This window comes from Zerene cesonia, chromosome 18, assembly GCF_012273895.1.
Source record: "Zerene cesonia ecotype Mississippi chromosome 18, Zerene_cesonia_1.1, whole genome shotgun sequence".
In the NCBI taxonomy this organism is placed as follows: Eukaryota; Metazoa; Arthropoda; class Insecta; order Lepidoptera; family Pieridae; genus Zerene; species Zerene cesonia.
In genome coordinates, this window is record NC_052119.1 from 611,933 (window position 1) to 625,372 (window position 13,440).

Here is a 13,440-nt window from a genome sequence, read left to right on the forward strand (position 1 = left end):
TATCCGCTCGGTTAATATGTTAAATCTTTAAATTTTCAAAATTTTGTGTACATTTGTTGTTGACCGTAACATCTTTTAACATATATCAACAATTTATAACGTTTAAAAGAATCGACTTCTTGTAAGCTATGGTTTTTACAGAGTCCTATTTATTTATGTTGTAGTTTATTATTTTTTTTTTCAAAGTCGCTCATGCAACGATAAAATATCGTCACGATTTCATACAAACCGACATCGAAACGCGTGACGAGAAATTTGTATATTCTGGGTATATAGAAACTCAAACCATTATATGTATTTCTTAAAAACTTGGACATTTTATTAAATAAGTTCAGAAGTTCGATGTGGTTGAGACAACTTTCAAGAGGCAAGTTATATTTCATCTGAATCATTTTCCCATCCTGTTTTATATCTGCTTTGTAAAAAACTTCTTAAACTAAATATTCGGAGATCCGTTTCCTTTTCGTAGTCGTCGTAAATACTATCCCTTCCTACCATCAGCGAACCAGCTCAGTTGCCCGCTATAACATAGAATAAAAAATTTTAAATAACAAAACACGATATTAAATATGCGTAATGAAATATTTTGCTAAAGCAATACTGATGCAAACGTGCATGAGTGATCTTTATAAGGCAAAGTTTGTTGCCCGCTGTATCATAAAAGCTATAAAAGAAAAACAGACGAATAAAAAAAGTGTGTGTGTGCGATTCACACACGATAGAAGTAAAACTTCAGTAAATCGACAAAAGAATGAGATGAATATATTTAACAAGGGTGGGTAATTACAAAGTTTATGTGTTTAACAAAGAGAAGAGACCGATAATATGAAATAGTACTGTAGTTGTGTGAAATATACTGTGAATAATGAAATAGTACTGTGTGTGTAGTTGTGTATATTTCTGTCTCATTCTTTGCCGGCTTCGTTCTACACATTTTTGTATTTGTGTCTCTTACCTGTCGTTTTTTCCGTTGCATCAGGTTTGAAATCACAACGATTCTAAAGAAGTTTCTCTTCAATAACGTTATATACAGCCCTAAGCCCTAATGCCCCAGTAAGAGATGTTGTGTCAGCGCGGTTGGATCGGAAATTAAACGCCACTACACGCGAGTTGACTCAGTCATCTGATATTCGTTTTTATCAGAATATAACAACTTTTATTTACCTTTGTTGCTATATATATCTTGTTTATCCGTTTTATATTTACATACGTTGTATTTTTAAATGACAATTGAGATAAGAAGTAATAAGAAGAACATATATAGCCTATAACGTTTCTCGATAAATAAGCTATCAAACGCTGAAAAAATTTCTAATTCGATCCAGTAGTTTTTGTGTGAAAATTACAAACACACATACAAATCTTTCTTCTTTATAATATTAGTATAGAAAAAAGAAGTCCTTAATATTTATCCCAATACACAAGTACTGAAAGATTACAGTTATGTGGACACCCGGTCCGATCCGGGCCCCTATCACGTAGATTGTATCGCGCACCGTCCGCACTGTGCACACACGTTTCGTATTTAAAAGCATAACTTTGGGTTAATTTTACTCAGCAGTCAATTAATATTTGTTTATATTAATTTCTTTCATCATACATAATCACCAGATATTACATTCTGCAATTTTAAGAGTATTTAACAGTTCCTATGACTGTATTTAAAAAAATATTTATCCGTGAAATATGAATTGAATTTTTTACTGTTATTTATATTTATTTTTTACGTCATAGTTAGCAACTGAGCTGGTGTTGCTCCTGAAGCGAATACCACCGCCTATGAACATACAGAACTAGGGCCTTTGCGTATGCGTTGCCTGCTTTAAAGGTTAGCTTATTTCACACTGATTGTCTTTGGAGATGTGGTAGTCTCCCGCTGCGCGCTAGCCCAATTTGGGCGTGCTCGACTCCCACGTTCAAAAGCTTAGTTCAGCTAATTTCCAAAGCAGCTGTAAGCATTTCTTTTCACTCACTTTCACTGGCAGATAAGAGATTTTAAAAGGAACGGGTACTTGAAAAATCTCATTCAACTCGGACAAAACGCCGAGCGTCAGCAGTAGGGTAATAAAAATCTCATTAAATAGGTCGTTTCTTAGATCACATTAAATTTTATCTTATTTTAAATTACATGTAACACGTTTGTTTACGAATATAATTGCTTAAATTTAAAATTGGTTTGACTTATTATTAAAGTATCAAGTAAACATTATACAAACAAATATAAACTTTATCTGTGATTTCATTCACATGGAAATATAACAATAGAAAAAACAGACTACTCTAAAAATAGTTTTCGAATTGGCTTATTTTTCTGTCATAACGTACATTAGTGAATTGATTTTGATGATTATGTTTCCATTTGAAAACTGTATCAACCAATTTGTTAAAACTTTGTAGTCAATACCCTTGCGCAATTTAGGTATAAAGTTTTCCAAAAACAGATTACTTAGACAGTCTCTGCTCGGTTGAGTTATTTGGTAAAAACCTGATGTATTTTTACACGCTTTATATTAGCTTCACCTGTATGTTTGTTTGTAACCGACTTCTTTGGGCGCGATTTTGACCCACTTCAAACGGCCAGATTTCGTTCAAACTTTGTAGATTTATTGAGGACCGATGACAATACACTAATTTGATAAAATTATTCCATTTTTCAATTTGCAAAATATGATAAAAGCGTGTTTTTTAGTTTTTTTAAACTATTATAATATTATTACACAAAGTTTGTCCCTTGCATCGCTTGCCCACAAACTAATACATTTTTGACATTGACAGATTGACAGTGTGAAAGTAAACAATGAATATTGGAAACGGGACTTGTTGAGGTTACAAAAAGGCTAGTCTCATCCGGGATGATCCGGGTGAAAATATAAAATAACATATAGACTAGAGCCCGCGGCTTCACTCGAGTGAACAAATAAAATACATAATAAGAACAAACAATAATCAAATGTCTGTATATGTACCATAATGTAATACATGTCGCATTTTTGATATAGCGCCATTTACGGGAAATTATAATTTACGGAGTGATTCAAATGGGCATTATAATGGATATTCTCACGGATTTGAGTTATTTTACCGCGATTAGAAGTAGCCTATGACACTCTCTAGCCTCCTAACTATCTCCAGACACAGCAATCACTACATACAAGTATAAAGCAAAGTCGCTTTCCGCCTCACTCCTCTCTATGTATGCTTTGATATTTAAAACTACACAACGGATATTGACGAGTTTTTGTTAATAGATAGAGTGATTTAAGAGAAAGGTTTATATGTATAATAACATCTATTTAACTTATTTGAACTTAACGCGTGCGAAGCCGTACGCAAAAGCTACTCATATTATAAATCTGCTCCGTTACGATTTCAAGAACGACAAACAAACACTCTTTCACATTTTAATATTGTTATGGAAAAGAAGGATTGAAGTAAATTGTTTGATATTACTTTCAAATACCTGAAAAATAAAAAACAGAAAAGTAACTAATGTAGACATAAAATAATAGTATGTCATACATAATATATATATAATTCCCAATGTGTCGAGTTGTATCAAATTCTATCAAATAAGATGACGAGAAATTTCTTTCCGAAGCGTCGACTCTGTGTATTAGATTTTATATCGTTTATTTATAATGGAAATTGTCCTTTTACGTCGCGAGGTTTATGAGATATTTTTTATTGGCGCGAATATAATTTCAGTAAATGCTATGAAGAGATTGACATTAGAAATTTAATTTTAGAACAGTTTTAGACTTTCAAGGGTTGAATCAGTGACTTTAATTTTGTTTTCGATTTTTCAAAGGTCGGCGGACCACAAACAGTGCATGCTATTTATCTACGTCGATCGTCTGTGGGGGCGTAGTGCCTTCCCTGGTGCGTGCTAAAGGGCCGACACCACAAAGAAAAAAGGTCTTATTTAAATTATGTGAGAAATGGCGAATTTTTGGCGCCTAAACATATCTTTATGACTCATTTGTATTTGTAGAATCTTGGCATTATATTTGGTCATTTTCGTTAAAAAGTATTCAACTCAATGGAACTTTTAGAATAATCTTCTTGCGTAAGATTATATACAAGTTTTGTTGTTTGCAACACTGGAATTCTTAAAAGCGAATAATGAAAGGTTTCCCGCCATTTTGAAATAAAAGCGGGTTACGAAAATTCTTGGGATGCGATTACATTGAGATGTTAATTTAGAAATTAAATATTTGTTGATATCCATTTATTTTTTTAGTTTAGTAGCATTCAGTTGCTCTAAAAATTTTTAAAGAAAAAAAAATACATCATAACGCATTCATTAGTTTCACATACGCACACACTTTACACGACGTAATTCACATTTAATAAATGTCATAAATCAAAATTCGTTGTCTTCAATTTCTTAATCACAGGATCACGGGTGGCCGAGAGCCCGGGCGTTGCTACAGTTTGGTAAATAGTCGCGGGTTTGAATCCCGCCTTGTGATGAAATTCATTAAATTCTTTAAAAAATTGTCATTGATAAAGCACAAGCTTTTGCCTGTAGCTTTGCCCGCGCGGTCCTAATAAATTTTCATGGTGTAAACTTTCATCCCCTATTTTATTCACTTGGGTGTACAATTTATCAAAATTCTTTATTTATTCTTTTTTTCCTTCACCATTTTAATCATGTTATCCACATGAGCAGATAAATTGAAAAATCAATTCATTTCCTGCACGGTCACCCGGTCTCGAACCCCGAATAATCGATTTTAATGTCCGAGGTTTTCACCACTGCGCCACTACTGCTTATGAGTTTTATGTAAGCATATAGATAGATTTCAATACTATAAAACAAAAAAAATATATTCTCTGGTTCATGTTAATTTATGTCACGATAAACATCCCCTAAGAGTGTGTCAAAAATTCCATCCAATTAAGTAAAGGAAACAAAGATAGAAGGATTAAAGGGGACGTCAAAGCTGTGCTGATTCAAACGAAATGTAGGTTTCATCTTGTTAGTCTGTTGTTTGAGAATCAAAGTATACAAAGTTCTTGTTATGTGCAATATATAGAAGCTAATAGATGATATAGAGATGGCCAATTTAATAAGACCTCTTTTTAATGTTATTTAAAAGTTAAATCAAAACTGGTTAAGCAAAATTATAGAAAATGGAGTTGAAAATATATTTTTGTATCTTGTCTGTTGTCCAAAGAATAATTTATTTATAATGCTTTATTACATTATGTACAATAAGAAAACTGAAAAAATATTTTGTACGAAAATCGATTTATTGCTAGACGGCAATATCTGCCAGGCAACCTGCAATTAGAGTATGATTCATAAAAAAGTAAATTTTATATGTTCTAAGCAAACAACGGAATAATGATTTAAAATTGATTTTAGCAGTGACTATAACAGTGATTTAACAACGATTTGATAGTGATAACAGTGATTTTAACAGTTATTGCAACAGTGATTTATAGTAGTTACAAGAGAAAGCAAAGAAAGTCCAAGGTTGATGGTAAAATTATAAAGGATTGGATTAGTAGTTTAAGGAATCTCGCAGCGCTTGAAGCTACGGTAAATCGTTTCTTCCCCTCAGGCCTCGGGGACTTGTCGCATCGGCATGACTTTATTACCGTTTCATGCCTTTATAGTACAGGAGCTGCTGATATTTTGTGCTTATTAAATAAATTATTAATTAAATAGGTAATTATGCTAGTGGGATATACTTTAGATTTGCGGAATCAGGTTATGGACCCTGTATCCTTTTATATTCAATTAATAAGATGTTGTTTTGTTTTGTTTATATATTTAGATATAAAATTTGTCAATAGACATGTCTTAACATGTCACTAGACATGTCATGTCAATAGACATGTCTCAACATCTTAAAATGTTTTTACGTTTTTTTAAGACTCAAAAAGATTCTTATGGAGAAACAAAAAAATATCACGAGTGAATCCGCGGCGGACGGCTAGTAAATGAATAAAATGCAAAACCTTAATAGAATATCAAACCTTTTGTGGGCTCATATTCTGAATAACCTTTGTTCAAGTCGGCATAAATAGATTTTATGAAGTGAATTGCAGTATAAAATTACTTTTGCGCCTCTGAGGAGTCAAGAACTCCTATAGTAAATTCATAATATGGACTATTCCAATTTATTATGTTTTTTTATATACTTATTTTACTACCTTATGCCCGCGATTTCGCTTGCGTTAAATATTTATTTACGTTTTAATATTTATTTTAAATAAGCTATAAAATTTGTCAATAGACGTGTCTTATTAAAGGAAAATAAAGCGAGAAAAAAAAATATAAGTAAAGGTTCTCTTTGTGCATTTAGATACCATACACACAGATAAACGACGATACATATGCTCTATGGATGGATGGATGGAATATTGATATTATCTATCTGATATATCTTAAAGTGTTATAGTATAGTACCGAGATAAAACTGTCCTATCTTATTGAAACTACATATATTCATAAATCATTACACCAATCGGTTTTGTATTACTGGCGCGAAAACGTAACAAACAAATAAATATTATAATCACATTATAAATTCACATCTATAATATTAATCAAGGATATAAATCAACTGATTTTCATAACCATTTACTCTCATCATTTTTAACAGATGTCACATGCGCCTGTAATTTGATAAAGTTTACCATTCATTATTCTAGTTATAATGGACATCCATTAACAACCTTCAAAGGTGTAACGAAATATTGCGTTGGGGCGTGAATGGCGGGCAATTTTGGCCATCATGGCTGCCATTTCGAATTTGCACGATTTGTGAGGTATTCCAATTAATGTGGATAGTTCTTTAAATGTTTTTCATTAATTATTGCAATATGTAGTAGAGTTTTATAGGAAGTTTAAATGTTGAATTCGCAAACTTGCAGATTTTAATAAAATTAATATCTTTTGAAAATAAATTTACGGAAAACCGAAGGTAGTATGTGATAATGTGACTGTTATTTATTGTGGTAATTCTAAATTGCTACAAAATATAAATTGTATTTTGTTGTAAAATAATGGTCCCCATAATTATTGGATTGGGATCACGAAAATAGTTTTAACGCTAATAACCCAGCAATATATTAATCTGTTGTCTGTTTAATTAAAATAAATATGCACGATATGTTAAATGCTTGAACTAAAGATCGGATTGATAAGTTGAAAAAGTATGAATTCCATTTACAAAATACTAGCTGCTCCCGCGGTTTCACCCGTGTAAGTCCGTATCCCGTAGGAATATCGGGATGAAAAGTTGCTAGTATGTTATTCCAGTTGTCCAGCTGTCTACGTATCAAATTTCATTGCAATCGGTTCAGTAGTTTTTGGGTGAAAGAGTAACAAACACACATACATCCTTACAAACTTTCGCATTTATAATATTAGTAGAATTTCCTATATCCATATCAACACATTTCTGTTTAGCTTATATCAATAATATAATTTAAGTATGTTATATATCAGATCAAAATAGATTACTAATCCTAGCTTAGTGCTTATACACAGGTACCCTTATATCTATTACCATTCGATGAACATTGATTTGATTACCGCATCCGTGCTATTTAATGGACATTCCCTGTTCATACGAATTTCCTTCATTACTGTTTCAATTTGTGCCTTTTTACTACCTCTAAACATTAAAATTATACCATTAAATCGCTTTAATACGGCGTGAAATACAAATAAGCATACTTTTGCTACGATTTAATTTGTTATAATTAAGATAATAAAATATGTCCCGCGTAGTATCAAGATGACAGCATTGGGCACAAAAGAAAAAAAATAATAGAGATTCTCATTTTAAAAACGACGACGTAACATTATACAATGTAGTATTCATCGTTAAAACTCTCTGATTATGTCGATAGATACCACAGATTATATTTATAAAGCAAGGCGCGAAAACTTTCAAACTTTGCCCTTAAATAGCTACCTCCCTAAAAATAATTGGGTAAAAGTAAGAGAAAAATGTCAACACCGAATGAAATAAAGCGGCAAAGTGAATCTCAAACAAATATAAACTTTCGCCGTCTTTAAAAAGGTATCAACCATTAGGTACACTCACGATCCGACCCGAATCAACAGAGTTAACAGTGAATCGGGAATGGATTGCGTGAATGGAAGATTTATTTTTTAGACCACGGCCTCGGGGTAAATTGAAAGAGTTTCTTTTAAGTTTATTTGCGATGTTAAGAAATTGGGTGGTTTTAGTGTGCAATTACTTAAAGTGGAGAGGGTGTATCATAAATAGATCTTATTTCGACTTATCATGGTAACATATAAACCGAAGTTTTTATAGGAGATAATATTTTTATCGATGAATCTATGAAACATTTTAACGTCATAATTTCTCGTGTGAATGAGTATGTAATACTATTTATTATTTGTATGACTCTGAACTAAACTTTTCGATGGAAAAAAATATACTTTCTATAAAATATGAGGTTTAAATAAGGATATAAAAATCATGATCCTGTCTGTTTACTTCATTGTTTTTATATCAGAGAGGGCAACTGAGCTGGTGGTTCGTTCGATGGTAAGCGTTCACCATCGTCCATAAACATTCTCAGCCTCTGCCGACGCACCGTACAAAACTGAATAGCAAGCTAATATTTCACGCCGGTATTCTGTGGCGGTGTGGTACTTCCTGTGCGAGCTTGCCCAAATCGTGCCGCATCTGCATGCTAAATGTAATCCAAAGAATTCCTACTACGATTGATATTAATTCCTATTTCACCTCCATCCTGTTATGCTATGATATGAGTAGTGACCAAAGGTTATCGAGTTAAATGGAGTGAGTCGTTCCGTACGGTCGCACACAACGGATGTTAGCTAAGTATAACCATTGGATATTGTTGATAGAATTTACACGAGAATTTCATAGTTTATATGGAAAATTAATTAATTTACACACGTTAGAAAATCAAGAGCTAAATCAAAAGATTTTTTGAAATCGGTCCTATAGAAATTTAAAACTTTTTAACGGAGTTTAAACGCCCAGTCACAAAGACAGTCTCCCGTGACCACGCTCGCTGTAAAGTGTTTGAAACGTCGGGTTGATAATATAAAGAATAAATCGCGTTTAAAATCCGTTAAAAAGTTTTTAATAGCTAAATGTATAATACTCGCGTTAAATCAAACACAAGAAAATAATCGGTTCCATAGTTTTCCGTGAAAACATCACTAACATGCATACAATAACACAAATGTTTCCCTTTCATAATAACAATTTAGGAATTTAAATTGGGACTTGAACACGCTTCGGCATGCTTCAGCTTGCTCCGGTAGACCGTACCCCCACAGAAGATGTGAATGTTTCGTTCGATAAGTGGGGGAGTTGCAGGCCCGTTTCCATTTCCTCACCTCTCCCAGTCCATTCCTTTTTTCTCGTCGTCAAATCTTATTTGTCTTTATAAGCAGGGGAGTTATTCTTGCTTCTTCTTGGTTAGAAGTAAAGAATTGCTTTCGTATAGATTTGCTCATCTTTAAAAGTAAAGGATAACATAAGAATTGACGACAAGAATAGAGGAATGGATTGGGAAAGGTGAGGAAATGGAAACGGGCTTGCGACTCCCCCACTTATCGTTCATAGGATGGCCACTTACCATCACTCACGACCTTAGCAAGCAAGCTTCTGAGTTACCATAAAAAATAAATATAAATAGGTTTTGTTATATCGACAACGCTTTACCTATAACTTATCTGAAACTTCGCAAGCGCTCACAATATGGAAAATATTACCCAGTTCTCTATATAATGAAACTTTTCCTTTAAACCGTAGACAATAGAGAAATATATCCGCTACAATATACTGACCTTAATGCTTTGTTGTACTGATGAAATATAAACTAGCTAAACGCACCGGTTTTGCTTGAAATGAGGTAACCATTACGTGTATGTATAATTATGAATTACTAGTCGCTCGTCCCCGCTTCGACCGGATATCAAGATTCCTGTTTTATCCTAACGGAGCATTTAATATAAAAAGTATCCTATCACCCAAGTCAGCTCATCTACTTTCTATGTTCCAAATATCATTCATCAAAATCCATTCAGTAGTTTCAACGTGATTTACGGACAAACATCCAAACAAATAAACTTTCACATTTATAATATTAGTGTGATTACGCCGATAACTGTGACAACAGCTTCATAATAATGTTATAAATAAATGCGTAGTAAAAAGTATCTCTGTCTGTATCTTCCTCACGCCTATCCCTCCAACCGATGTGGATGAATTTTGATATACATATAGTTTTGGACCTGAGCAAGGACGTTGGATATTTTTTATCCTGGAATTCCCACGATCACGGGAACTATGAGGGAAAAACCCCAGAAATGTCTTTACCTTTGACGATACGGGCGAATAGTTAGTATTTAAAATGCTTAGCAGTACATTTAATCAAAATGATGTCAGTTTTCGCGTGACTTAAAAGAAGGACCTGTCAAAAACATTATGTCACAATTTCACTTACACTTTTTTCCCACGATCACATGACAGATAATATTCCTATAATTAACTAAAATAACAATAAGATAAATTTTTGTGTGTCTCAACTAAATATAAAGGAAATAAGGAATAAATGAGAGATTTTGCACGTAATTTTTTCGTATAAAAACTGCTAGACCAATTTAAAAAACTCTTTTACCATTAGAAAGCTGCATATTCACTGACATATGTGACTATATGTGTTCTACGGACGAAGCACTAGTGTAATATAATTAAAAGTAACCCGTCTATTTTATAATCTACCATCTACACAGAACAGTCTACCATCAGCGGTTTTTCCGAATTCCTATAACATGCAGTCTTTTAAGAAGAGAACTTACGTGCACCTGAAAAGCTTATTATAAAGCAAGGCATCTTTCCCTTAATTTAAATACCAAAACAACCCCCCAATCCTTATTAGAGGACAGCAACACAGTCACTTCCTTGCGAAGTGGGTGCTTATGGGCGGCGTGTTTCGTTTTTCACCAGGCGACGCGTCTGCTCGTTGCTAGCCTATACCATAAAAAAAACAAAAAAAATCTTTTGAAGATTACTACTATATACTTCTAAATTTTTCATTGTTCTTTAAAATTTATTTTTAATTTATAAAATAGAAATAAAAAATAACCTTAAAACCCCACTGAATAATCGCAAACAGTAAAGTCCCTCCTTAAAAATAATTTACCGTGTATTATCCATACAAAGGTAAGTCCACCCGGATAGACCGGGAAACAAAGGCAGTGTTCCGGACAATAGCGGAGCCTGATCCGGTATCCCGGTTGATTAGTACAGCAGTACACTAACCACTGGAGCATTTTAATTCTCTGATATTACGATACCAACGTTTCGTCCAGCAAGTAGTTTGATAGCGGAAACTATTGTGATTGTTCACTTGTATTTATTTTTATCACTTGATTGTATAGCCTCGAAATACATCAAAAGTAAAGCTAGGAAACGGAATAACACGAGAGCCCAAATTATTGCTAAAAGCGATCTCTTCCAGGCATCATTTAGGCCGATGATATAATGTTAAGGTGCAATCATAAAAAATAATAATAAAGACAAAAGATCAAAAACTGTGAGAAAAACAAATAATAAAAATAAATAGAATAAAATTATATTATATAGCATAAGAATATTTCTTAGAAGATAGGATAAGAAGTTTATCGGATTATATTAAGGTTACATAATTATTTATTTCTTTCCCATCAAAGCTTGTCTGATAACGCAACTGTACTAGGAAGACGGTTATTTTAAAGCCAACTTCAAAAATAGGAAGAGTTTCTCAATGTGTCTCTATTTCATTTACTTTAACTATTTTAATAAGATTTTGCTTCATGATGAGTCTCTTAACCGAAATTTTAACGCTAATCCCTATTAACTGGTTTATTGTGAAGGGATACATCATCTAAGCCCTAAGAACCAGACCAACGATAGTCATATGTAGTTACCATAACAGTAACCTAAATATACATGTTTTTTTCTCCTTAAATTTTCATGTCTATGTTAAAGTTTTTGTTATTTGTTTATTTGCAATGTTCACTGCTTTTTCCTTTCTTGTTAGTTGATGTGTGTTAATAGAAGTTTTTCTATGTTAAAATGTAGTAAGTAAGTGTAAGTTTACGTCTTCACTTCTACATGAAACATTCCACATTACAATATTGCAGTAACTTTAAATATAATAATCTAGATATACCTTTTCGCTTCACGGAACTTCATCGACGATAGCTCAGGCGATTGAATTATCCATCACACAGAGTTAACCCATAACTGCACTAACTATATTAAAGGCTAAACTCTACGCCCTACTTCTGTTATAATCAATATCATATTTTACCAATCAATATCTCTCTATAACGTGTTTAGATACTTAGCAGACGTATTAGGTATTTAGAAGCAATTTCGAAACATTGTAGCATATTGTATTATTGCGAAAAAGTAATTTTGTTTACGCCTGTAACTTGCCTAAGTGCCACAGTAACACTTCTGTGCTTGTATGGGAGCATCATATTTAGAGGCTGATGATAATGATGATGAGAAATTAATTAAACATTTATTATTACATACATATATCCAAGCATTCATGCAATTTTGTATGTTTTAATTATGTATGTTTACCTATGTATGCAATTTTGACTAAATCCATGATAAACTCAAAAATAAAAGCCAAAATGAAGTGCTTGAAGAAAACACTTCATTTATGTAACAATTATCAAATTCTTATTAAAGTCTTCTTCAGCTACACAGCACAAATGAACCGATAAGCTATCTTAAAATAAAATCCTCTCCCTAAGAGCAATTGAAAAGGCAGGATTTAATTTAAAAACATCTGAGAGATCTCGAATCGAGAATTCTTCCTAGTAAATAATTTGTGTTTTCGTATCGAATAGCTAACTAACTTCAGATATGCTAAAATTGCTAGTTTGTTAGTCCGTCCGAGTTATTATCGACTTCAAAAGAGCACATTCGACTCTTATGATGTACAAAACGCTCGTACCGGTTCCGCCCGGATTTGAAGATTCCTGTTTTATCCCAAGGAAGCACCTTATCGGAGTAAAAAGTATCCTATCACCCAAGTCAGCTCATACCCTGTCTATATACCAAATTTCATCATAATCGGTTCTTTATAACAAATCGGTTCTTTCTAACAAACTTGAAATAATAAATACACTATCGGTATGTGGTGTTGTTGTTGAAGGACTTTTCATATATAAATAAACACCAGACAAATCCATTACATTAAAAAAATAAATAACATAATAATAATAATATATTTTAATACGTTATTCTTAAAAATCGTACACTCATGTAAAATTCAAATCAAAAATATTTTACTCACAAAGTACACCTCCCATAGGTATGGGAGGTGTACTTTTACGATTTTAGCATAGACATAGTTAGGTAACTATGTCTATGCTAAAATCGTTTGCAGCAATTGAAGTAACCC